Source organism: Pan troglodytes, chromosome 11, assembly GCF_028858775.2.
Source record: "Pan troglodytes isolate AG18354 chromosome 11, NHGRI_mPanTro3-v2.0_pri, whole genome shotgun sequence".
Classification (NCBI taxonomy): Eukaryota; Metazoa; Chordata; class Mammalia; order Primates; family Hominidae; genus Pan; species Pan troglodytes.
The window spans coordinates 14,590,325-14,614,498 of NC_072409.2; the positions used below are offsets into that span (position 1 = coordinate 14,590,325).

Below are 24,174 nucleotides of genomic sequence, written 5' to 3' on the forward strand. Positions count from 1 at the left end.
GATTAAAGTAGTCTTTGCCAGGTTTGTCTACTGAAAAGTTCCTCCTTACTTACTCCTTTGTAATTAACAATTGTTTTGGGGGAAAGTACTTTGAAATTATGTAAATATTCCATTTCTCATTAAACTTTCAGTTTATTTGTTTATTTGACTTTGGACTTACTCCTTTCTTATTCAAGGTTGTTACTGAATTGTTCAAATTATTTGAGTGAATTGAATTATTCAATTTGTTCCAGCTTTGATCATTAGGAGCCAACTTGAAGGGCTCTTGTGTTCTTTTGACTGGTCCTCATCATTCTCTGGGTTCTTCTTTGCTTTCTGGTGCAAGATGTTCTGTGCTCATCTTTTAGTTTCTTTTCCTTAGCCATGAAATCTGCCATTTTCCCAAGGTTCCTTTTGGTGGAGAATGCTATTTAAAAGCCAAAATTTTGATTCTATGTGTGTTCATTGCTATGGTGGTGTTGCTGCTTCTAGGCCTTCTTGGTGGTCAGGGTCAGAGAGTACATCTATATGTATTTCTGCATCTATCTGTGTATATTGAAAAGTGTGAGTCCACACCAGTACTTCCAATTTCAACCAATACCACCGATTCATTCAAGTTTTCTCCCTTTCCATATTTGTAACTTCTCTCTTCAACTGTGAGAAGCCTGGTTCCCATTATCCTTAATATATTTACTTATTAATCCCTTGTACATGACTACTCTGTCATCATGGCTGCCACCAATGCCTACCCAGTGTGGATGTCTTCCTTAACTCAATTGGGGCTCTGATACCCTGTGTCGCTCTGCCTCTTCTGCCTGAATGCCCACCTCATCCACCTTGGTCTTTGACAAGCCCTGCCAGGCTGGTCCTTCTGTGTGGGTGCTCTCTTCACTTTGAATTTTGACACCCCGTGCATGGCTGCCATGTCCTTCCATGTTGTTCCCTGCATAATCCTCCTCAGGATCTGACACCCTATCAGGTGGCCCCTGCGTGGAAAGTTCCTTACCCTGCTCAGGTGCTCTGACACCTCACACCAGATCATCTTTTAACATGGACACGCTTCTCAAACTGCGTTGACACTGACACCCCCTGCCATGCAGCTGTTCCCTGTGGGTGACTGTGTATCCCTGCTTGGGCTTTTTCTCCCCACACTAGCTCACTCTCCTCTGTGGGCACCCTTGTCACAATCGGGTTCTGACACCCTATGTTAGATTAGACAGTGTGGGTGCTCTTCTCGCACTGGTTGCACTCTGAGTTCCCATATTGTGCAAGCCCTCCTATGTGGATGCCATCCTTACCTACTCTGGACTACTGTGGCTACTTCTCACCAAGTATGGACGTGTACCTCGACTTAAGGATTAAATTGTCAATTAGGAAGAGAAAGTAAAGTCTAATTTCTTGATCTTTTCCTATGTTTTTTTCTCCCTTGTTATCCAATTCATTGCCATTGACTTAGTTCTGGCCTCCCTTATTCTTTCTTGGATTACTGCCACTTAATTGGTTTTCTTTATTTTTGAGACGGAGTTTTGCTCTTGTTGCCCAGGCTGGAGTGCAATGGCGCGATCTTGGCTCAATGCAACCTCCGCCTCCCGGGTTCAAGCGATTTTCCTGCCTCAGCCTCCCGAGTAGCTGGGATTACAGGCATGTGCCACCATGCCTGACTAATTTTCTATTTTTAGCAGAGGTGGGGTTTCTCCATGTTGGTCAGGCTGGTCTTGAACTCCCGACCTCAGGTGATCCGCCTGCCTCAGCCTCCCAAAGTGCTGGGATTACAGGTGTGAGCCGCTGCACCTGGACACTTAATTGGTTTTCTTAGCTGGAGTCTTATCCCTTCCAACCCCTTTTCTTCTGTCCTGCTGTCATAATGTGTGTTTTAAACAAATATAATCATGCCAGTCTTCTGCTTAAACCTTATAATGCCTCTTCATTACCTACAGGGTAATACTCAAATCTTAGCGTGGCACAGAAGGCTCCTCATCACTTGGCTGACCTCTCCTCCTTTGTCGCTCACTACTGCCTGTCATTGACCTTCTGCACTAGCTGAGCCACTTTAGTCTATTTTCTTCCATACCTTAGGATCTGGTCTTTCTCTTTTCTGTACAATACTCTTTCTCCCTATTTTCCTGGTTTATTTCCATTGTCCTTTATAACTTAGACAAGGTGCCACCTCTTTTAGGAGGCCTTCTCTAATCCTCCATTTTTTTCTGTCTACCCTTGCTTCCCCCTCTCTGCCGTCCTTCACAGACTTGGTTAGATACCCTCCCTCTTGGCAACCTGCATATCGTATTATAATTGTCTTTTCCGTTATTCTTGAGGGCAGGAACCTTCTTGCTTGAATTCTCCCTTGAAGAATAATCCTATTCAGTAGGTAGCTAGCTAAATGAAGAGATATTTAAAAATATCTCATTCAGTGGAATTTGTTATGTCCAAATAAGCAAGGCAATGTTAGTATCAGTTGTTTGTGAGGCTTTTGAAATAGCTCCATTTACATAGAACTGGACATTATAATTGTGTTTTTTAGAGTGGGGTTTTACCTATGGTTACATTTACTTCTAGAGTATCTCCAGGGACTTATCTTGTTTTTCTTAGCAAGGTAGAAAAGAGATTTAGAGTATATGAAGGATCGGTTCATTATCTTCTATTTCCCTTCCACTGCATTTATTACCACTTTGCATGCAGTAGGTTGTGGCAATGTCTGGTACTGTCTCGGTAGCTGATAAGATGAAGATATATTCGACCAAGAGACAGAAGAGGAGAGAGAAACTTCATTTGAACTGGTAACCATTTGCTTAAATTGATTAAATTAGTTGCTTCATTTTTTATTTCATTTTACTTATTTTTATTTATTTATTTTTTTGAGACAGAGTATCACTCTGTTACCCAGGCTGGAGTGCAATGGCGTGATCTCGGCTCACTGCACCCTCTGCGTCCTGGGTTCAAGTGATTCTCCTGCCTCAGCCTCCTGAGTAGCTGGGACTACAGGTGCATGCCACCATACCCGGCTAATTTTTGTATTTTTAGTAGAGCTAGGTTTTACTATGTTGGCCAGGCTGGTCTCAAACTCCTGACCTCAGGTGATCCACCCACCTCAGCCTCCCAAAGTGCTGGGATTACAGGTGTGAACCACCGTGCCCAGCTTCATTTTTTATTTTTTTGTTTTACTTTGCTTTCTGGGTCATTTTGAATTTTATTTTTAAATCTGAGACAAAATATTAAACATCTGGGTCCTATTACATGTAGACGTTCTTTACAAATGTTGTGATTGGGATCAAGGAACAGTCTGAAGTTCCTGGGCAGGAGAATCAGCTGAGGGCTAGGATGAATGTTGCCATTTGTGTTGAGAGACCAGCAAGGTTGATTTTTGCCAGCAGAAATGTACAAAGAATGATCTTGCTCAAAATGAGATAATGCAGTGGGTTAAAAATGAATTTGTAAATACTTTCATCTGCCTCAGTTATTGCTGCCTAATATTTGTTTCACCCACGGTTTCTCTTTTCCTGCAAATTATGTGTACAGTGTGATTGACTTTCTAAAGGTGTTGATATATACTAATATATCCTAATATTCTAAAGGTGATGATACATATATTTTTTTTTCCCATGAAAATATCTTAGAAGTAGGTGTATTGTAATAGTTACCTAAAGGAAATGCTTCTTAATCTGAGACATTTTCCGGCCCATTGAGAGGAACAGTAGCTTTTTTGAGAGGCTGGCATCTCAAGATAGAAAGATGTCTCTAAGTATTGCCCTGGAGTGCTACTGAATGATTTCTTTACTCTGTCATTAAGCCCTTATTGTGTCAAAAAACAAATCTCTTGGAGACCCTCACAGAAAGATTTGTTTCCTAAAACCTGAGTGCTAGCTAGAGCTCATAATTTTTGTGTTTTTTTGAGACAGAGTCTCACTCTGTCACCCAGGCTGGAGTACAGTGGTGTGATCTCGGCTCACTGCAACCTCTGTCTCCCAGGTTCAAGTGATTCTCATGCCTCAGCCTCCCATGTAGCTGGGATTACAGGCGCCTGCCACCATGCCTGGCTAATTTCTGTATTTTTAGTAGAGATGGGGTTTTACCAGGTTGGCCAGGCTGGTCTCGAACTCCTGAACTCAAGTCATCCGCCTACCTCACCCTCCCAAAGTGCTGGGATTACAGGTGTGAGCCACCATGCCCGGCCTAGAGCTCATAATTTCAGTCTCCTCAATTTAAGGGGTTTTTACAAAAGTGTTCCAAATGAAATATTTTCTCCCCCGCTTCTATTCTTTTGTACAACAGTTGAGGAGTCAACCTATACTTGCCTTATTGATAACTGATCACTGGTTATTTATAATAAAATTTAAAGGCTGGGCGTGGTGGCTCATGCCCGTAATCCCAGCACTTTGGGAGGCTGAGACCGGCGGATCATGAGGTCAGAAGTTCGAGACCAGCCTGGCCAACATGGTGAAACCTCGTGTCTACTAAAAATAATAAAATTAGCTGGATGTGGTGGTGTTCACCTGTAATCCCAGTTACTTGGGGAGGCTGAGGCAGGAGAATGGCTTTAACCCAGGCGGTGGAGGTTGCAGTGAGCCAAGATTATGCCACTGCATTCTAGCCTGGGTGACAGAGCAGGATTCCATCTCAAAACCAAAAAAGAAAAAAAAAAAGAAAGAAAAACAATTTAAAATGAAACATCTTTGGAAGGTTTTTTCTTTCTTTTTAAAAACTAGTTGCACTCTTATCAGCCAATGTTTTTGAGCTGTGTCAGGCTATTAAAATGCAGGTTTATAGGGTGGTGTTTTCAGGATGTTCCTGAGAATCAGTCCTGAGTTTCAGTATTCCCTCTGCTGCTGTGGTGGATAAGGTGAACATTCTTATTTTTAATTGCTTAGCTTTCCTAAATGTTTAACTGAGGCCCGTCGCATAAGTGCACTGGGAATGTGCTGTTATATTCATTAGTGTGGCTTTGGATGGCCTGAGTCCATGACAGACTGGCTTTCTTCATATACTTATTCATAAATTCAAACAAGTCTTTGAGGGACTTAATGCTATGGATATAAATAAAACACTTTCTTTTTGAGGAGTTTACATCTGATGAGGGAAATAAATAGTCAACCAGTAGCCATACATTATTTGGGATAAATAGAGACAGGCACAAAGTGCTGTGGCAGCTCAGCAGAGGCAGCAGGGAGCAAACAGTTTTATACCCAGTTGCTATGGAAATCTGTGTATCCTCAGCCTCTCCCAAGGTCCCCAAAAGTGCCATCCTTACATCAGCAGCTCAGACCCCTCAATCTCCGGAACTAAATCAGGCTTAGGTGAGGATGAGAAACTTAGATATGACTTCTTAAGTATAGCTTCTCAAGTACAGGCCCTCTCAATTTGTAAACTAAAGAGAGAAGTTAACTGTTCCCTGTCCCTACCACCACCACTCTTCCCCAGAGTGTAATGGCGGGACAGGCAGAAGATAACTGCCGAAGACACTGATTGTTTAAAAGGGGGCCAGCAGGAGGCACGTTGGAGCACATAGCACTCAATAGCGGTCCCCAAATACGCTGGGCAAATGTTGGAAGTTTCCTGATGGAGACTCAGTCCTGCTCTAGCCTGAGAGTGGCTCACCATGGCTCTTAGTTCTACCTTCTGGGCTTTTGGATTCTGAATCATCCTTCTTTAAATAAAAGAGAACCTGTGTTTGCAACTGAGTGGTTTCTCAGCCTGCTTCTGGTCTGTAAAGTTTAGTGAGTCAACAGCCTATTGTTTTTTCATTTGTATTTTCTTTGTCCCTTTCAGTCCAGGCTAGCTGTGTTTCTCCCCATAGGAGCCTCTTAAAAACTCCTTTGTTGTCCTGTGAATCTGCTGGAGTTTACTCCTTCACATAATATTCATACCCACAAATGTCTTTGAGATAAGCCCGCCTTTTCTACTTTGGTTTTCTAGTGAGACCACTGAGGAACAACAGTTGTAAGCTTCTTAGAAGCCCTGTTGTTTAACTGAATGGTTCTCTATGATGGTACCACCTTAGATCTTTTGGAGGTCTTGCAAAGAATTTTAAAATCACCCCCTTAGCTTTTTCTTATCCTAAGAGTACCCTGGATTTGATCTTTACCCAGAGGCCATTTCTTAATTTTAACATCATTTATTGTCTGGAGAGGCTAGAAATGAGTAAACAAATTGAGTTCTATACATAGAATAGTAGTAATAAAAAGGAACAAGGTATTGCTATATTCAACAACATGGATGGATCTCAACATAATTATCTTGAGTGAAAGAGTCCAGACAAAAAGAGTACATACTTTCTGATTCCATTTATATAAAAGCCTAGAAAGTACAAACTAATCTATAGTGACAGAAAGCACACCAGTGGTTCCCTAGGGATGGGTGGTGGGGAGTGCAGCAGGAGGGATAGATTACGGAGGAGCACAAAGAAACTTTTGGGGTTGATTGATTGTGGTGATGGTTTAATGGATGTACACATATGTCAAAACTCATCAAATTATACACTTCCATGCTTGTGTTTTCTTATTTTTTTTTCATTCTTGTGTCGAAGACGTGTCTCTTGAAAGCAATATATAGTTGGATATTTTAAAATCCAGTCATCTTTACCTGTATTTTTTACTGGAAATGCTTTTTATGCTTCTTTTTTTATTACTTTCTTTTGGATTATTTAAGCATTTTAATCATTCAGTTTTTTCCCTTTTATCATTTGGGACTTAAATACTATTTCTGTGCCTTTAACTGATACACTGAAAATAATGGTGGCTATGATTTAGTAGTGCTTACTTTATACCAGTCATTGTTTTATATGCTTTACCTATATTAACTCTTTTAATCATCACAAAAACCCTATGGGATAGATACTGTTACTGTCTCAATTTTACAGATGGGGAAACCATGGCATGGCGAGCTTATGTAATCTGTCCAAGGCCACAGAGCTATCAAGTAGTAGGGCTGGGATTTGAACCCAGGTCGTGTGCTTTCAGTGTCCATAATGTTAACTAATACAGGCATACCTCAGAGATATTGCAGGTTCAGTTTAGTTGCAGACCACAATAAAGTGAATAGCGCAATAAAGTGAGTCACAAATTTATTTGGTGTCCCAATGCATGTAAAGTTATGTTTATACTCTACTATTGTCTATTAATTATATAATAGCATTATGTTTAAAAAGGTACATATCATGATTTAAAAATATTTTATTGCTAAAAATTGCTAACAATCAACTTGTAATCTTTTTGATCGCAAACGATCTTGTCTAAATGTTGATGGCTACCGGCTGGTCAGGATGGTGGCTGCTGAAGGCTGGGATGGCTGTGGCAATTTTTTAACGTAAGACAGCAATGAAGTTTGCTGCATTGATTGACTCTTCCTTTCACGAAAGATTACTCTGTAGGATGTGATGCTCTTTGATAGCATTTTACCCCCAGTCAAACTCCTTTTAGAATCGGAAACCTCTCAAACGCTGCTACTGGTTTATCAACCAGGTTTGTGTAATATTATAAATGCTTTCTTGTCATTTCAACAATGTTTACAATATTTTCACCAAAAGTAGTTTCCATCTCAGGAAAGGACATTCTTTGCTCATTTGTAAGAAGCAACTTCTCATCCATTCAAATTTTATCATGAGATCGCAGCAATTCAGTCCCATTTTCAGGTTCTGCTTTTAGTTCTGGTTCTCTTGTAGCTTCTATCACATCTGCATTACTTCCTCCACTGAAGTCTTAAATACCTCAATGTCATCCAGGAGGGCTGGAATCAGCTTCTTCCAAACTCTTGTTAATGTTGGTATTTTGACCTCCCACAAATCACAATTGTTCTTAATGGCATCTAGAATGGTGAATTCTTTCCAGAAGGTTTTCAATTTATTTTGCCCAAACCCATCAGAGGAATAACTATATATTGCAGCTATAGCCTTATGTATTTCTTAGACTTCAAAGTCAAAATTACTCCTTGATCCAGGGGCTGCAGAATGGATGTTGTGTTAGCAGGCCTGGCAACAACCTTCATCTCTTTGTATATCTCCATCAGAGCTCTTGGATGACCAGGTGCATTGTCTTTTTTTCTGAGTAGTAGGTTTCAACAGTGGGTTTAGACTATTTATTATGTTGGTGCAAAAGTAATTGTGGTTTGTGTCATTACTCAATGGCAAAAACCAGAATAATTTTTGCACCAACCTAAATAGTAATACATGCTGTAAAATGATGTGCTGGCATCCAGGCTTTGTTCCATTTATAGAGCACAGGCAGAGTAGATTTAGCATAATATTATACTTAAGAACCCTAGGATTTTCAGAATGGTCGATGAGCATTGGTTTGAATTTAAAGTCACCAGCTGCATTAGCTCCTAACAAAAGATTCGTCCTGTCCTTTGAAGCTGGTTTTGACATCTCCTCTCTAGCTATGAAAGTCCTAGATGGCATTTTCTTCTAATATAAGGTGGTTTCATCTACATTGAAAATCTTTTGTTAGTGTAGCCACCTTTATCAATGATCTTAGCTTGAACTTCTGGATAACTTGTTGCAGCTTCTGCACCAGGATTTGCAGCTTCACCTTGCACTTTTTTATGTTATGGAGATGGCATTTTCCCTTAAACCTCATGAACCAACCTCTGCTAGTTTCAAACTCTCCTGCAGCTTCCTCACCTCTCTCAGCCTTCATAGAATTGAAGAGAGTCAGGGCCTTGATGTGGATCAGGCTTTTGTGTAAGGGAATGTTGTGGCTGGTTTGATCTGTCCAGACCACTAAAACTTTCATGTATCAGCAATCAGGCTGTTTCACTTTATTATCATTCATGTGTTACTGAAGTAGTACTTTTCTTTTTCTTCAAGAACATTTCCTTTGGATTCACAGTTGGGCTGTTTGGTACAAGAAGACTAACTTTGAGCCTATCTTGACTTTCAATATGCCTTCGTCACTGCTAAGCTTAATTATGTTTAGCTTTTGATTTAAAGACATGCAACTCCTCCTTTCAGTTGAATACTCAGAGGCCATTGTAGGGTGAATTATTGGCTTAATGTCAATATTATTGTGTCTCAAGGAATAAGGAGGCCCAAGGAAGAGAAAGATGGGAGAATGGCTGGTTGGTGGAACAGTCAGAACACACACACATTTATTGATGAAGTTTGCCATCTTATATGGGCATGGTTTATGGCACCCCAAAACAATTACAACAGCAACATCAAAGATCATTGATCACTGATCATCATAACAGATATAATAATAATTTGAAGAGTTTGAAATATTGCAAAAAATTCCCAAAATGTGACACAGAGACATGAAATGACTTGCTCTATCCAGGGTTGTCATATACTTTCAATTTGTTTTTTTTTTTTGTTTTTGTTTTTGTTTTTTAAAGCAGTATCTTTGAAGTGCAATAAAACAAAGTATGCCCATACAAATCAACAGTTTCTGAGAAATTTTTGCATGTTTATTTAATACAGTACAAGATTGTATATTGTTTTGACTTTAATCATTCCCCTCCTTGTTTATATGGTTTTTATTGTTGTGTATTTTACTTTAAACCTGTAAGATATTATTGATTTTTTTATATAACCAATGCTTGTTTAGATTTATCTGTGTATTTTCTATTTTCTTTGTTCTTTGTTTTTTATTTTTTTGAGATGAAGTCTCGCTCTGTCGCCCAAGCTGGAGTACAGTGGGGCTATCTCGGCTCACTGCAACCTCCGCCTCCTGGTTCAAACAATTCTCCTGCCTCAGCTTCCTGAGTAGCTGGGATTACAGGTGCACGCCACCACGCCCAGCTAATTTCTGTATTTTTGGTAGAGACAAGGTTTTGCCATATTGGCCAGGCAGGTCTCAAACTCCTGCCCTCAAGTGATCTGGCCGCCTCGGCCTCCCAAAGTGCTGGGATTACAAGTGTGAGCCACTGTGCCTGGCCATTTTCTTTGTTCTTTATGTCTTCTTGCATCTCAGAGTTTTTTCATCTGGGCTAATCTTCTTGCTTGAATAATATTCTTTGTTAGTGGCAAATATCTTAGTTTTGTTTATCTGAAGATGTCCTTATTCTAACCTCATATTGGAGATGTCATTTCATTGTCTTCTGGCTTCCTATATTGCTGTTGAAGTCCCTTTCCATTATAATTAATATTTTTGTGTCTTGTTTTCTAGTTTAGCAATGATACATGTCTAGCAGTGGAGTTTTCTTCTTATATATCTTGGTTAGGACCAGTTTTTTGAATCTGAGGACTTAGAACTTCTTTTTTTTTTGGAGCTTTGATTACACATATGTCTGACATTCTCTTTTTGTCCTTTACAGTTTTAAACCATTTTTTTTTGTGTGTTTTCAATCTGTTTCTCTCTGATATATTCAATAACTTCTTCAAGTCTTCCTTCCAGTTTACTAGTTCTCTCTTCAGCTGTGTCTAATTGCTTTTAAAACCATCCATTTATGGCCAGGCACAGTGGCACACACCAGTAACCTAGCACTTTGGGAGGCCAATGTGAAAGGATTGCTTGAGGCCAGGAATTCAAGATCAGTCTGGGCAAATAGTGAGACCCTGTCTCTACAAAAATGAAAACAAACAAAAAACCCATTGATTTAGTGTTTAATTTTAATTATTTTTAATAAGTTTCTTGAGATATTCACAAACCATACAATTTGCCCATTAATAAAAGATATAATTAATGGTTTTGGTATATTATTTAAATTGTGGAGTAATATGTGTATATATAAAACAAAATTTGCCATTTTAAATATTTTTAAGTGTAAATTTAGTGGTATTAATTATGTTTAACACTGTTGTGCAGCCATCACCACTATCTGTTATTAAAATCTTTTCAACACCTCAAATAAAAACTTTGTAATCATTAACAATAATTTCCCATTTTCCCCTCCTTCCTAACCTCTGGTAACCTCTATCCTATTTTCTGTCTCTATGAATTTGCCTATTCTAGTTTCCTCATATAAGTGGAATCATATATTATTTGTCCTTTTCTGTCTGGTTTATTTCACTTACCCTAATGTTTTCAAGCTTTATTCATGTTGTAGTATGTACAGAACTTCATTCCTCTTTATGGCTGAATATTTATCCATTAGATGTATATACTGCATGTTGTTTATCCATTCATCTGTTGATGGACAATTTGGTTATCTCCACTTTTCAGCAATTGTGAATAATGCTGCAATCAACAATGTCATTCATTGTTGGTATATGTTTGCATTTCTGCTTTCAATTCCTTTGGGTATATACCTAGGAATGGCATTGCTGGATCATATGATAATTCTATTTTTTAGCTTTTTGAGTAACTGCCAAGCTGTTTTCCATAACAGCTGCACCATTTTATATAGCCACCAGCAATGTGTAAGGTTCCAATTTCTCTACATTCTTGTCAGTGGATACTGTTGTCTGTCTCTTTTATTATAGCCATTCTAGTGGGGATGAAGTGACATATCATTGTTGTTTTGATTTGCCTTTCTCTAATGCCTAATTATATTGAGCATCTTTTAGTGTGCTTCTTGTATATTTTCTATGGAGAAATACCTATCCAGTCTGGTCATTTAAAAAATTACCAGGTTATAAGGGTTCTTCATATATTCTAGATACAAACCTGTTATCAGATATGTGACTTGCAAGTACTTTCTCCCACTTTGTAGGTTAACTTTTCTCTTTCTTGATTGTGTCATCTGAAACAGAAGTTTTCATTTCAGTGAAGTCCTATTTATCTAATATTTCTTTTGTTGTTTGTTCTTTAGTATGGTACCTAAGAAACCATTGCCCATCCTAAAGTTACAATGATTTATTTCTGTGTTTTCTTCTAAGTTTGTTTGTTTGTTTATTTGTTTGTTTATTAGGTTTTAGCTCTTACATTTGGGTCTATAATCCATTCCTTTTTTTTTTTTTTTTTTTTTTTGGAGACAGGTTCTCACTTGGTCACCCAGGCTGGAATACAGTGGCATGAACTTAGCTCACTGCAACCTCAACTTCCCAGGCTCAAACAGTCTTCCCACCTCCGCTTTGCAAGTAGCTGGGACTACAGGTGTATGCCACCACACCCACTTAATTTTTTGGGGGGTGGGTAGGGAGAGATGAGGTTTCGCTATTTTGGCCAGGCTGGTCTTGAACTCCTGGCCTCAAGTGATTCTTCTGCCTCAGCTTCCCAAAGTGTTGGGATTAAAGGCATGAACCAGTATCCCCAGCCTACAATCCAAATCAAGTTGATTTTTATATATGCTTATAAGGAAGGAGTCTAACTTTATTCTTTCAAATGTAGATAGTCAATTGCCCCTGCACCTTCTGTTGAAAAGTATTAATTCTCCATTGAGTTGTTTTGGTTTCCTTGTTGATTTTTTTTTTTGTTTTTTGGAGACAGAGCCTTGCTCTCTTGCCCAGGCTGGAGTGTAGTGGCACAACCTTGGCTCACTGCAACCTCTGCCTCCCGGGTTCAAGAGATTCTTGTGTCTCAGCCTCCTGAGTAGCTGGGACTACAGGTGCGTGCCAGCATGCCCAGCTAATTTTTTGTATTTTTGGTAGAGATGGTGTTTCGCCATGTTGGCCAGCCTGGTCTTGAACTACTGGCTTCAAGTGATCTGTCCACCTCAGCCTCCCAAAGTGCTGGGATTACAGGCATAAGCCACCGTGCCTGGCCCCTTGTTGAAAATTAATTGACAATTGTAATTGACAATTGCAAATATTTATTTCTGGACTCTGAATCCTGTTCATATCCTAATGCTGTACTATACTGTCTTGATTACTGTAGATTTGTAGTAAATTTTAAAATTGAGAAGTATGAGTCCTCCAATTTTGTTCTTTTTAAAGATTGTTTGACTATTCTGGGTCCCTTGCATCTCCATATGAATTTTAGTATTAGCTTATCAATTTCTGCAAAAAGCCCAGCTGGGATTTTGGTAGGGATTTAATTGAATCTGTAGATTCATTTGGGGAGGATTGTCAGCTTAACAATATTGTGTTCCAATCCATGAATATAGGATATCTTTCCATTTATTAAGGTAATGTTTAGGGTTTTTTTCCCCATAATGTTTTGTAGTTTTCAGAGTATAAGTTTTGCAATTCCCTTGTTAAATTTATTCCTATTTTTCTTAATCTTTTTGATGTTATTGTAAATGGAAATTTTGAATTTCATTTTTGTATTGTTCTTTGTTAGTGTATAGAAATAGAATTGATTTTTTAAAATATTGATCTATTATCCTGCAGATTTGATGAACTAGTTTATTAGTTCTAATAGGTTTTTAGTGAATTTCTTAGGATTTTCTTTGTGTAAGATTATGTAATGTACAAATCAAGATAGTACTACTTCTTTCTTTCTATTCTTGATGACTTTTATTTCTTTTTCATACCTAATTACCCTGGCTAGAACCTCCAATACAGTGTTGAATAGAAGTGGCAGAAATGAATATTCTTTTCTTCATCCGCATCTTAAAGAGAAACATTTAGTCTTTTGGCATAATTATGATATTAATTATAGGTTTTTTAGATGCCCTTTATCAGCTTGATGAAGTTCTGTTTTGCTTCTAGTTTGTTTAATTTTTTTTATTATGAAAGGATATTGGATTTTGTCAGATGCTTTTTCTGTGTCTTTTGAGATGATTGTGTGATTTTTGTTCATCATTCTCTAGATACGGCTTATTACATTAATCTATTTTTGGATATTAAACCAACCTTGCATTCTTGTTTTTAAAAATTCTATCATAAGTACTTTATTTTAACTAGAAGATACAATCTCCAAGGAGTTTCATGGTTTAAAAAGCTACAATTACATCATGTTGTAACTACGTAAAACACAGTGCTGTAATGGAACTACTTGACTTTGATTATATACATTTTTGCACAGCCCTATGGAATATATGCAAAGGAATATTTTCTCCCTTTGCTCCAATTAATTGTTCTTGTATAGAAATTGCTTTATATTCCAGTATATCCAGAATGGTAAAATAACAAGTCCATCCATGTTGCTAAAGGTCACTCCAAGCATATAGGAGATGGGCCATACCTGCCATGGTCTTTCTCCACTCAGTGGTATTGGCAGTGCTTCAAGTTATGCTCCTACAAAACTAGAAATTGTAATGATCTGGAGACTATTCTCCCAAATGGCTGTAACTCCATTTCTACTGAAAACTCTAAGCTATGCTTTTGAGATTTGGTTCTAACAAACATAAGGTACAGTGGTAAAAGTAGACAAAATGACTGCAAATAAAAATGTTTCCAACACCAACTCTATTAGCTCCATATAGAACAAAAATTACATGGAAGGAGAAACAGGACAAAAGAAGGTAGACACAGCATTTCAAAAATCAAGTTACCTTGTGTGATAATGAACTTTTTTAGGGGATGCATTTGGTTTCACTACTAAATATAATACTAGATTGACAGCAGCTACAAAACCAGAACATATGCACAACCATGTCAAGTGTGTTTACAATATTGAGAAGTTCTCCAAGAAGAATGATGGAATGAAGACACTTAGGATAATTGAAAATATGCATAAAATATGGGTATAAAGTAGTTTTTTGATGTCAGTATCTTTCATGGTATTTTCTTGAGTGGCTATCTCTCTTGCTTGGGGAAGGGACTTGGGGAACTACTGCATCCTACTGTCATGTGGGAAGGGCTGTCCTGGCCCTAATGCAGGCACCCTTGCATTCTTAGGATAAATCTCACTTGGTCATGGTGTGTAATCCTTTTTTTGTGTTGCTGGATTTGGTTTGCTATTACTAATATATTGAGTATTTTTGCATTTTTAGTTTTCTTATATTTGTTTGCTTTTGGTATCAGCATAATACTGGCCTTATAGAATGAATTGGAAAGTTTTTCTTCATATTTTAGTTTTTGAAAGAGTTTATGAAGAATTGGTATTCATTCTTCTTTAAATGTTTGGTAGAATTCTCCAGTAAAGTCATCTGAGTTCATCTGTTTTGGTGGGAAGTTTTCAAATTAGTAATTCAATCTCTTGCTATAGGTCTATTCAGATTTTCTGTTTCTTCTTGAATCAGTTTTGGTAGTTTGTATTTTTCTAGAGATTTGTCCATTTCATATATCTAATTTGTTGGCACACATTTGTTCATAGCATTCTCTCTCTCTCTCTTTTTTTTTTTCTGCTAAACCAGAAAACCTAGACAAATTCTGAAAGAGCTGTAACATTAATATTTTCTTGCTCCTCTGTATTTCTGCAAATATGGTCCTCATGGTTTTTTCTTTTACTTCTCACCTCTCATACATTGTACTTGCAGCCACTGCAAAGTAATTGTCATTTTCAGATGCTGTTTCTTTGTCTGAAATGTCTTTTCTCTTGCCTCATTGGAGGAATTGGCATTTATCTTCAAGATAATTTTCTTCATGCTGCCTTCCCTGATTGTCCAGACAGACTCAGTCTTTCCTTCCTTTGAATTCTGATGTACTTCTACACATCTGTCAACGTACTTGTTTCTTTCAAAGGGCAGCTGAGCATCCTGTTCACCTTCTTTTCCCTAACGAGAAACATGGGACTTAATACAAATTGTTTCTTGGGAATTGCATGTTGAATAAATGAATGAGGTATGAAACATTTCTTCTGAGCTCTCAACCTGTTTGGATGCCTGAAAAGTATCTGAAATTCAAAATGTCTGAATTCTAACTCATGATCTGCTCATTAAACTGAATGAAGCTCTGGTCCCCTTCCACTGAGCAGCACATTTAAAAAATCAGGTATGCAAGCTAAAAACCTATTGCCTTCATCCTGGTCACCTGCCTTCCTGGTCACCCTCTATATTCAATATATCAGAAAAATTTGATTGATTTACCTAAATATCTTTAAAAACTAGGTATTTCTTCTCAACTATCATTATCCTAAACCTCTTTCTCACCTTCCCCCACCCCCCCTGCACCAATTCCTTCAGGTCTCACTTCAGACATTAAATCATCCTTAGGGGGGAACCTTTTCAGATCCCCAAAGTAAGCTTGTTCTTACACTGTATAGTCTTGTGGCAGTTATCATAGCTTATAGTTACATTACTTGTGCAGTTGTTAGTTTGCCTGAGCTTCTGTACTGGACCTTAAACTCTGTGAGGGTAGTGATCACCCAGTATTTTCTTCACCACTGTATGACCAGATCTCAATATTAAGAAGATTTAGTGAATATTTATGGAATGAACAAACACTGAAAATTAGGTAATTTATGTGGAAATGCCTTTAAAATGAAAATTACTGGAGAAACATTATTTTGATGATCTCTTAACATTTAAAATAACTGTGATTAGTTTATTGAATTTATAATTTTTTGTTTGAGTGAAAAATTCTAAATTCTCATGGTATTTAAGGGTGCATCATCTTGGATAGATCCACTTATTGCTGATTAGGCTTTGTTTACTGGAATTATGGAATTGGTATAACAATAACAAAGTGTACGGTAGGGTCTCTCTGGAAAGCACTATACTACTTTCTAAATGACATCACCTTGGTAATTATCACATTTGGTTTAAGATTTCACTTAGCACAAAATGGGTTGCAGAAAGTCAAACTCTCGTATATATTTAAGTAAAGGTGATGACTTTCTTCACAATAGAGCAGAGATGAAATAGCTTCCACATTTGTTATTCTGAATGGAGCCTTGGGATGAAATTCCAAGCAGCAGAATGCCACTTAACATTCTGCATGCTATTTTGCTCTTTAGTAGCATAATTGTAAAATGAGGCAATAAAACCAGAAAAGATATAATATTTATACCTGTGTAGGCACTTCACATGATAAAATGTCACACGAGACTGTTTACTCCATGCTGGTTATTTGGATAACGCCCCACCTGCCTAGTGACAGGAGGTGCTGAGTCTTGCATAAATCTTGGAAAGAAGGTTAGGGTTAATATAGTGAGTTCTTCAGTAGGAAAAAAAATACAGCATATGTGATAATAATAATGGCGACTCTTTGATTACTATTTTTGTACCGGCACTGTGCTAGGCCCTTGGGGACAGAGTGTGACAAAGAGGGAGATAATACAAGTGAGTACCTTTCATGTGTCAGCTATTCTGCTATACATTTTACTTACAATATTTGTAAATATAATAACTCTGCCAGGTAGGTGGTGTTATCTCCATGTATATGTGACTGATTCTTGTTTATCTCATAAAAAATTCTAACGACCTCATTGGAGTTCTGTTATAATTATCATGTTTAAACTTTGGTGCTTTTTTTTAAGTTTAAATAGTCTTTTTTTTTGAGACAAAAAAAATTAATGAGAAGAGACAAAGAAACATCAAAGAGCTTTTTCCTCTGATTGCTGTGTTAGAACTTTTGCCTGAAAATAGGTTACATTCCTTCTGTTTTCAGCTGAATCCTCATTAACTTTACATTTTAATGATGTCCAGGGCAAATTACACCATTTATGGTCAGTACCTTAAAGGGATGCTTAAAGGGGACTTAAAAAATTTTTTTTGAGTGGTGGATGTATTTACTCCAGGAATATAAATTGATCCAGAATTCTTGAAAAAAAAAAATAGACAAAAACCCTTGAAACATGGGGTCGATGTTCCATTTCTAACTATTATAACAATTTAATTCAAAAGAAATTATTTTCACCTTAAAGTAAATTAATCATTAAAGAACATTTATAATATTTGGGAGTATGCAACTGGAACCAGTGTCCTACATTTATTTTTGAAAATAGTTTCGGTTTCTCATTTACTTGGATTTAAATTCAATTTTACTGCTTAGCTTCAGAAATAATTCATAGGTGGTAGATGCTCAATAGGAATAAATGAAGACAGCTTCTCCCAGTTATGAAAAAAACAAGGGTGATTGAAATGCTAATATGTTGATAGACAGATTGTATTTGCACAAGAATGAGGGAATCTGCTGTAAGGTGGAACTCTTCACAGGATTCCAAATTATTCAATTTAAAAGAACAATATGAACTGTGGAGCTGTGCTTTCATTGTAAGCTTTGAATGCTTAATTATTATTAGATGATAAATTGGAATAAAGTGTCGTATTGTGTCAAATACTGTTTATTTCCTTAACAATTATTGGATAAGTGGATTAAGGGAAATTGGCCTGTCTGTCGCGGAAACTGTAATTATGAGAACGCCCCATCTAACACCATGTATTTTATAAGGTTTGTACTCCTGTTTTTTAAATGTGTTTAATTGAATCCCTTCTGTGTGCCAGGCAGTGGGCTAATGTCCTTGTTAAGGCGTTTTTGAATACAAGGGGTGGAATTTCACTAAAACTAGCTCAGGAAGGGCAGGGATAGAGGTGGAGAGGTCTGTTGTACAGTGAAGGACAGGAAGCAAAACCAGCTGGGCTTCATGAGGACCAATTGGAACCGGAAAGTCATGCACCAGGGTGGCTTCATCTCTTTCATCATGGCTTTGCCTCTGCTGGCTTCCTTCGTTCACCACTTATCTTGGTAATGGTTCAAAGTGGTCTGTATGATCTTTCAAGCTTGGCTTCCCACCGTTAACAGACACTTTTTGTCTGTACCCAAGGTCGATTCGAGCATGTGACTCAGCCCAGACCTGGATGGTCCCCGTGGCCTCCAGGTGCTCTGCTGCACTGCCCCTTCCGCGTGAGCAGAGTGAAACATGTCTGCATGGAAAAAGATATGGCTCTTGCCCATGTGTGGCTTTTTGTGGAGATGATAATACACCTAAAAAGATTATTTCTACTTAAATGTGCTATGGACTTCCCTATAAATAAAATATTTCCGTTATCTGCTGTATTTGCAAACTGAGGAAACAGTGGGAGGATTTGGGCACTGCCACTGAGTGAGGGTGAAGTGATTTTCTTTCAGAATGAGGTTTTCCTAGGTAGGGCTTCCTGAGGGTCTAAATCCATAATTGGATCCTACTTGCCACTGTACAAGGAAACTGAATGTAGAAGGAAAAAGAAATTTTCTTTGTTAGGTTTTCTTTCCAGGTACCGCCTTGAATGATTGATTGGCCAACATATCTAATGCAATTTAAGGACATTTGGGAAATCTTTGGGTCTGATCTATTGTTACTAATGATTCTTGATATGGCTATTTTTTTTAAGTTGTCCAAATTTCAGTTTTCTAAGGATTCAGTTAAAGCACTAGCAGATTCTGCAATTGCTCCTCAAGTATCATCATTTTTCTTATAACTGAGTATTGAAATGGAGCAAAGCTCGTGGCTGTAACTTAACATTTGTTAAGCTTCTATTTGCTTTATATATATGTATATACATATTATATGTATACACACACATATACACATACACAGACATATACATATATACACAGATGAACAAGTATGTGTGTATTTTTTCTTATTCTTCCTGGAGCCCATAAGAGATTAATTATTGTCCTCATTTTATAAGTGTTACAAACCAACGCACAGAAAGATGAAGTAACTTGCCTTAAGGTAATACAGCTAGTAAGTAGTGGATTGTTGATTCGATTCTAGGTCTGTACTGTGCTTCCTGTGTCTATAATAGCTCTGCTTAAGGTTAATGGTTAGGTTGTGTTTCTGGAATGCTCAACTTCTCTGTTGGAACAAGGTTTTGCATCAGTATGGGTTGGTTAAAAGCGTAAATTCTGGTTCTGGTACAGCCAGTTTATAAGCTGTGTGACGATAGGATGTACAAGTTGTTTCGTATTTTTAATTTATAAAATGGGATGATTAATGGGTCCCATCATAGAGGTTTCATAGGAGGAATGAAAGAAATAGTACAGTCTTTTTGCCACAACATGTGCAGGAGCAGTGTCAGAATAATGTAGAAATTGCATTGGTTTATATGTTTTATGCCATCAGGTTGGATTAGCTGAAGTCAAAGTAGACTAGCACTGTTTTTCTTGGTCTTTACATTTGGGCAGGTTCTCCACTTTCTCAGTTTTTTCCTTTTCTTTAGGAAAAGAGGTGCTGACCTTGAGGTTTAGGTTGAGATTGCCATTGATAGAGTCAGGGCTCCCAAATTGTGCTTTTAGCCTTCTTTATATAGTGTTGAACAATAATTTTAAAATAGTTTGGTGTCTCAGTTTTCAGAAAAACTACATATGTATAACGTTTTTATTCATACCTTATCCCTGGATAGTAGTATCTGGTTGAACAGTAATTTTAAAATAGTTTGGTTTTTCAGTTTTCAGAAAAACTACATATATATAATGTTTGTATCCATACCTTACCCCTGGATAGGTATCTGATTGTTTCTGGGTTATGCTAATGCAACAGGACTATTTTGAAGTTGTGTTTTCTCCTTTAACTTGACCTGGTTTGTTGAAAGATGGTCGATCCTCTTGGGGGCAGGCAAGGGGGTGCTAATTGTGAAGTATCTTTGTTGAGTGATGAGACACTGGTGTCTGTGAATGTAGTGGAACGGTGGGATCGTTTGATTATTCTAATTGCAGACAATCTAGGAACATAGGAAAGCAGCATGCAAAACATAAGATGCACAGGCTTTATCCTCGGTTGGGAGGAGTTTAAATCCTGACCCTTTCTTGGCCAGTAAACTGACTTGGACAAGGCACTTGACCTTTTTGGATCTCAGTTTTCTCATCAGTAATATGGAATTACTATCCCCTTCCTATTTTATTATCTTGAGAATTTAATGGCATAAGAAATGTAATAATATGAGGTATTCAGAGTACTTTCCTCGTAGTAGGTATTCAATATATGTTTAGTAAGGGAACTATAGAAGATAACAAATGTAGTTGTATTGTAGCCTATTTTATGCAATAAATATTCCAAAACGTTTTATATTACTATTTTTGTAAATTATCTGTTAAATGAAACAGAAAGGGAATGAACTTCTTTTGAAAAAGTCTGGGAAATTTTGTAACGTGAATAAACAACTTTTATTTGTAAGATAACATTAAAAATTATTTATAAAAATGTATACCTGTATACATTTTTCTGTATAGAAATTTGTTATATGCAGTAACATTTTAGTATTTCCTCAAATTTGAAATGAATAGCATGTGATATTAAGTCACTTAAAAATTCTCTAATATGAGATATGAAAAACTTAGACTCAAACTATAATATATTTTACTTAACCACCTTTTTGGCTACCTTTCTTTTGGTATTTTATTATATATCCTTTTTATTTGTGTAAAAAAGTATATTAGCTTTTTTCTTCTTAACCGTATTTTTCCCCTCTATAATTTGACCGAAGAAATGAACTTGTGTTACTTTTTCTCTCATATTAAGCCAAGTCTGGTGAATAAAATACCCATAGTCAAGAAATTTGTGTGAGCTTGGCTGCACTGTGAACTCCCTGATTTCCTTCAGTCTTGTTAATTCATATGTGAGCCCAGGGGTATTATTGCCCATTAGCCTTTCCTCATAGTTATTTTATGAAAGTGCACAATTAATGTGAGAGTGTTGTGAAACCTTTGGAGACAGTGCCCTGGACATACTGAGGTAAATTTTGTTCAAAATCAACAGATAGCACCCTACTGTAATCTGCTAGCAGCTTGTTTATCTAATTGTCAATAAAATTTCTGGTTCAGGAAAGAATTTATGTTATCCTGAAACTTAACATACCATGTCCCCGGAACCAAGGAGAAATAATAATAGTAACTGCCAAACACCTACTGTGTGTCAGACACCCTGCTGGATACTTTACACACAGATCTCTCATTCTCAAATTCTGAGATAGCCCTTCTTCCTCATTTTATTGAGGGAGGTTGAGAAAACAACCCCTAACCATCTCACTTTTGCCAGGCTTCATAGCTGAAGCTCTCCCCACTTTTATATAGCATATATACCATATACCACTTTTTACCATATCCTCAGGAAACCCAAAGGACCTAACAGAAGTCAGAATGTATTTTGATGGAAAGTTAGTGATTCTTTTCTATTAATTTTTTTCTATCGGAGTGAACGAAGTGTGTGGTGGAGGAGTGTGTTTTGAGAGTTTTTGCAGTAGAAAGGTATTCAGGTTTTTTCTATTTTTTTTTCCCTGGAAATCAAGAGGAAAATGCAGATATCCAAGATAAAGAGTTAGGTAAACGAATAGTAGTTTGTGGATAGGGTCTAGATGAACTAGACTTCTGGAAGGATCCTTTGATTTTTGAAATGTATTATTATGATTGGATAGTTGTGTGTGTGGCAGTGGTGAGGGCTGTGATGAGTGTGCTTGACCATTATAAAACTACCTTCATTACTAGAGGGACACAGATTCCTCCCACCTCTACCATGATTGTATTGTTGAAAGCCGCCTTTTATCATTTTGCTGCCATATGTGTTTGTGAAAATCAGCTGCGTTGTAAAAATTCTTACTTCCTGGAAACCAGAAACCCATTCAGCTAGTGTCCCTACCCTGACCACTTCCTCTTCGTTATTTCTAAATGACAGTGCTATTCTGGTAGCATTCCAGGCGTTCATCTAGCTAGGATTCCTTTTTCACGTTTGCTATTTGGTGCATTTTCTCCTGTTTTATTTGGTTTCATTGTCCTGATTAGTTCACCGAGTATAATAGAAGAGACATTTGCTTTTTTTTCCCTCTAAAGCAAGTTATTTTAGAGGGAGAGTTTACCAGTGATAAGAGCTGTTTATGTCCTGAGCGATTGATTTGTAATTAATGTTGCCTGGGCTCTTGCCTGTTGGCAGAATTGGTAACAGCTTGCAGTATTTTTTAAATTCTCTTTTCTTTTTGGTATTTTGACAATGTCATTCATATCTCATGAAAAACTACCTCAGACAGGTTAAATGTGTTAAAACATGGAACGAAAAGGATGGAAGGAGACCCAGTGCTGCCTAGAAACCTTGATCTTTTGCCAAAGTATTTAAACAATTTAGTGTTTTGGTTTCCTAGCTCCAAGCTGCTTCTCAAATCCCTTGCTAATTAATCCAGTTAATGCTTTGTAGACTTACTATATGCGGTGCTTTGGCTTGCTCGTCTATCATTGAGAAGTCCGTTTTGTTTCTTGGAGAAAACCTAAGCTCTGTTCTGGTGCAGAGCTATATACAGGGCTTATGACGTGTGAGTAGTTTGGGGCCTTTAAAACCCCTATGCGTGTGTATCTATGTAAGCATATATATACGTGTTCTCTGCATTTCGTAGTCCTTAGGCTTAAAATTTTAAAATAAAGACACAAAGTAGAAAATAGAAATCAGGTATTTCACACCAAACCAATGAACTGATTGAAAGCTCCCTCTGCTACTTGCTTTGTTAATTGTGCAAATTATTTGATGTCTCTAAGCCTCAATTTCCTTATCTGTAAAATGGGGGAAGATAATTTATTCCTCCTCATAGTATTGTTGTGAGGATGAAGTGAGTTTCTTATATACTTAGCAAGTGTCCAGAACACAGTAAAGCTCAGTAAATGATGACTGCTTTTATTATTCTGTTGTGACCCTTATGTGTTGAATAAATTAACTTCTTTTGGTGCTTGCTGAATTGTGGAGGAGGTAGATTCCTTTTATCTATTTTCTTTTGGCAAAGATATCAAATGTCTCAATTTGTATCAAGGATTTAAAAATCAAGCATTTGTTCATTTAACAGTAGTGATAATAAAAAATAGACAACTGTATTCTATTTGAGCCTGTTTTTTTTGAGACAGAGTCTTGCTCTTTCGCCAGGCTGGAGTGCAGCGGCGTGATCTCAGCTTCCTGCAACCCCCGCCTCCCAGGTTCAAGCAATTCTCCTGCCTCAGCCTCCCGAGTAGCTGGGACTACAAGCATGTGCCACCATGCCCAGCTAATTTTTGTATTTTTAGAGATGGGGTTTCACCGTGTTGGCCAGGATGGTCTCGATTTCTTGACCTTGTGATCTGCCCATCTTGGCCTCCCAAAGTGCTGGGATTACAGTCATGAGCCACTGTGCCCGGCCTGAAGCTGGTTTTAAGACCCATTGATGTGAGTTATCAATACAAAAGGTCTTTCTAAAGTCTGAAAGGTGAATATCTCTCATTTGCTTACCAGAAAGCTTAGGTGCAGAAAAATATATAGGCTATTTCTTTTTCCCAGTTAAATAATTACATCAAACATGGAGGCACATTCAGGAATATTTACTGCTAGTGAAACTCATGATGACTTTTTTTTACTAACCATTTCTGAAATTCATGTATTATGCCTAAAAAAGCTCAGAGTATGTCTTGGGAATTAGGAATTGACAGGGTTCTCACTTGATCATTATAGGAAATTTCACATTTCTCCCCCCCAAGGAATTTGTGGAGAAAAAAATTGTCTGCCAAAAAGTGTAAAATTCTGATTTTTTTTCCAGCTAATTGTTTTTGTTTTTATGTTTAGAAAAACTTTTTTATAACATAAAAAACAGGAACAAACAGGAAAATGCAGAAATACAAGTTAACAGTTTGAT

General features: G+C 37.4%; 1 protein-coding gene and 2 pseudogenes across 20 annotated transcripts in view; 1 reads left to right on the forward strand and 2 right to left on the reverse strand.

Annotated features, from left to right (window-relative positions):
* DENND1A (DENN domain containing 1A) overlaps positions 1–24,174 on the forward strand; it is a 542,971-nt gene that overhangs the window by 66,162 nt on the left and 452,635 nt on the right. The gene's annotated exons all lie outside the window — the stretch shown is intronic.
* LOC107976770 (phosphatidylinositol-glycan biosynthesis class F protein-like) lies at positions 13,803–14,453 on the reverse strand (annotated as a pseudogene).
* Positions 15,010–15,066, reverse strand: LOC112204455 (U7 small nuclear RNA; annotated as a pseudogene).